At 31.5% G+C, this 3,915-nt stretch overlaps 1 long non-coding RNA gene across 1 annotated transcript; it reads right to left on the bottom strand.

The window, feature by feature from the left end:
* Window positions 1-1,040: 1,040 nt before the first annotated feature.
* LOC122314136 lies at window positions 1,041-3,915 on the bottom strand. Its single transcript, XR_006243610.1, has 3 exons — window positions 2,012-3,915; window positions 1,818-1,887; window positions 1,041-1,474 (listed from the first exon to the last, which is right to left on the bottom strand). It is a non-coding gene; the product is annotated as an uncharacterized LOC122314136 (long non-coding RNA).

The raw sequence follows: 3,915 nt of genomic DNA, 5'->3' as shown, positions 1-3,915 counted from the left end.
ACGGGAGGGAAGAGAGAGAGAGTGTCAAGCGGGGAGAGAGAGACCGAGAGAGAAAATGGGAAGAAAGAAAAGAAAAAAGGAAAAAGAAAGAAGAAGAAGAAAAAAGAGAAAAAGAAAATATGGGGAAAAGAAATGAGGTCCAATTCTCACATCTAAGGTCTAGAAACTGATTCAATAAAAATAATTTTAAAAGCAATAAGTTGAATAAAATAATTTAAACACAATATTTTAACTAAAATAAAATAAAAACTAACAACAAAATTTAAAATCCAAAAATAAACTAAATTAAATTACGGAGCAATTTAAACACAAAACGATAATTAATATTAAGAAAACACCTCAAAATAAATTTCACAACTAAATAAATCCAATTAAAATTCGATAAATTTAAAACAAAAGAACCAATATTTTAATTAAATTAAAATACTTTTTTAATAAAAATACACGTAAAAAGGGGATATCATACTGATCATTGTTTAAGCTTTACAAGATAATAGTATAAGTAATTCGGTGTTAGGTGTGCTTTATCATGAAATAAAGAAACTTTCTTCTTGTTTTGGTACTTGTACATTTTCACATGTTTATTGAGAGGGTAATATGGTAGCTCATAAGTTGACTAGGAATGCTTTCATGGTTGAAAGTATTAGAAAGTATTAATTTATGGTAGGATTGTATTTCATACTGTATATCTCAAGTCCTAGTGCTTGACAGTTGTCTCTAATTGTGTTTCTATTTGATGAATGAAATTATCATTTTCTACCTAAATATATATATATATATAGAGAGAGAGAGAGAGAGAGAGAGAGAGATGATCAATTTTGTTGTTAAACTAATTAAAATTAGAGTTTAGTGGAACCATATCTGACTGACTCTACTATATATGCTAATTATTGTTGTTAAGAGGTCAGTACAAAATGTGTTGCAAGAAAATATGAGCTCTCCATGTAACTGAGTTGGATCTATTTTATCAACTCTCCATGTAAAAGCTTTAATATAAGAAGTGAAAATTTTTTTTTAAAAAAAGATCTGAAGATCTTACATCCGGTTCAAGATTGTTTACTTCCTCATAATCAATAAGAAAAATAAAAGGTACACATTACAATGATATAGAAATGAATATATTGTAAATCACTCATCAGGCACATGGTCATTAAAACTACCTAGCTAACATGTAAAATCAATGGTGTTCTATTCACCCACTCATCAGTCCAACAAGAAGTTGTCATCCTTTTGAAGTGTGTAATTGAACATAAGAATCTTCTTGGTTTTTCTACAATTGATCAAAATTTGATGCAAAATAGCCTAAACCTCTCCGTTTATATGGTTGGGTTGCGCCTGCAGCTAGCTGTTCTCACCCAAACCTTTCCGATGTTGTTGGGAAGGCTGAGGAATCAACGCTTTAAGGTATTCTCCTATGCTTTCCGCTTCCTCCAGTTGGATGAAAACAAGGATGGGTCTTGATCAACCAAGGCCGCTGGATGGAAACAGGGATGGATCTTAATATATAAACCCAAAATCGAAGACAAGGAAAGGTAATGTAAGCATATTAATTAGGATATTATAATCTGGAATAGCATACGCCATGTTCCAGTTATATGCATAATAATGCATTACATAATTCATGAACACAGAGTGAAAAGCGTACGATTGGTTTAGAATTAATGACAAGGAGAGCAGCAAACAATGGCTTTCAAAATGCCAAACACAAAAAAGACAGATAACAACAGAACATTGGTATCAGGAAAAGAACATTTTTAATTAATAAATCGTAAGATTCCCAACAATAGTTTACATAAAAAATGGAGCAAGAAAAATACCATGATTCCCCATTTCTAACCACTTGATTCCCCATGCTAAACCCGCCGTGAGGTCCAAATATTATGGGAACTGCATCAAAAAAACTGAGTGTGAAACAATCTTATCATCAGCATGCATGTACAAAGATCTATGCTAATAGAAACATGCATGTACAAAATAATGTAACAAGAGTGGAGAGTAAAAGAGGGATTACATTTATCAGGTAATCCATTGATTCGATGTGACCATGAAGCATTTATACGCTGATCTTGACATTTCATTCTCTTCCTGTTTGAGAATTTGAGAACTTCTAAATTCTCCTCCATTTTGTAGCTTAGATGTCGAAAAGAAAACTATACAATGCTTTAGTTTTAATGGGGCAAATCATGAAGAGAATTTGTATGTGGAGAGCTTCTTAGCTTTGTGAATTGTGCCTGCTACTAAGTGCATAGGGGCCTTAAATAGAGCCAAAAAGAAGTTTCAAACCACAGATTTATCCTTATCTCCACTTGCCTTCATTTATAAACAAACGATATAAATGGAGATATTCTCCAGATTTTGTATTTAATTATTTTACTCTCTTTAAAGTTAGAAACCTAATGGGATTATTGACAAGGCATGGCCGTATGGCCTTAGCATGCCCGGTGTAGCTCTAACAAAGTCGTAAAAAATTATATTTTATTCTTTGTAAATTTCATCTGTGAAAATTATAAACACTAGAACTTGTTGAGTAAAAATCTAAGAGTAATGATACAGCCATGAAATGTGCAAACGCTGCACAATCGCTTTGAAAAAGAGGGGGGTCCACAATTAAAAAGTTAGTTCTTTTTTCATGTAAGTCCCGTATTAATTCACTTTTTTAAAAAAGACTGCACGGTGCTTGCACAATCACGATTACAAATATCATTTCTCAAAATCTAATGACTAATTTTATAATTTTTTATTATACAGCTTTATAATTTTTTACGAGGAATACTCAAAATGGTACAATAATTAAATGTCTTGTGAATCCATTATGGCATATAAGAATTGTTGATTTCCTATTCAATTTTGAATTCTTTGTACAAAAAATTATAAATCTCTTACCAATTTTAATATAAGGGTTTCATACCAAATGTGTACATCCATCCACATGTGAATTGATGTCAGGATTACTTTTGTGTATATAAACCAGAAAAACGCTACAAAAAGATAACATTAAAGCCTCTCTTTCTCATGATTAAACTACCTCTACCTGCTTTTTATAACCAAACAATATAAATGAATATCTTCTTCAGATTTTATATTTAATTATTTTACTTTCTCCACCTGCTTTTCATGTTGTAGGAACTAGAGTGAAGATTTTTATTCATGCTAGCCAACCATATGTCATATGGGTTCCCATCAGTCACTAACTTGTTAAATGTAAACACCTAAAAAATAAACCATAAGAAAATGATCTTAGACATTACAATACAACAAATTATTGAAGTAGAATATACCAACGAGGTTTGTAGCTGCCTGAAGAACATACTGCAACACTTTTTGGGTGGAGGGAAGGGGCTTGTGTTTATTCATAATAAAACCATACATTATTACATAGTTCAAGAATTTGCCCCTTAATGTATGGAAAAGAATCCTTTCCATTTCAGGTTAAATTAATAATATCCATTTAGTACAAAACTTGGGATATTTTCATCATTTCATTCTTCAACAAAATATGACATGATCAAAAGAGCCATTATTTTATATTAAATGAAATATTATCCATTTCACTTGGAAATTGAAATGGAGAGGATCCATGTCCCTAATGTACAACTCTTTGACTAATAGCTTTTATGAAAAGACAAGATTATGTATCAAAAGTTTGAAGCCACGAAAAAATCCACATAATCACAAAACAAATCTGTTGAGAATAGTCAGAATCAAATAAGTGCAACTTCATGTATAAATCAAAGAGTAAGGGAAGGGCGAAGGTGGGCTACTTACCTTCTCCGATCAGCGCAACATTACATTCTGGTAACTCATTGACTCAATGTGATATTGATATGTAAGAGATTTGTACCAAATATTTTGGAAGTCTTGTCTCTTTTCCTCAATACATTCATTTGGACTTCCTCCATCAATATACAACTCCAT

Source organism: Carya illinoinensis, chromosome 6 (assembly GCF_018687715.1).
Source record: "Carya illinoinensis cultivar Pawnee chromosome 6, C.illinoinensisPawnee_v1, whole genome shotgun sequence".
Lineage (NCBI taxonomy): Eukaryota > Viridiplantae > Streptophyta > Magnoliopsida > Fagales > Juglandaceae > Carya > Carya illinoinensis.
Note: the sequence above shows the minus strand (reverse complement) of the source record. Positions and strands in the feature narration are given on the sequence as shown.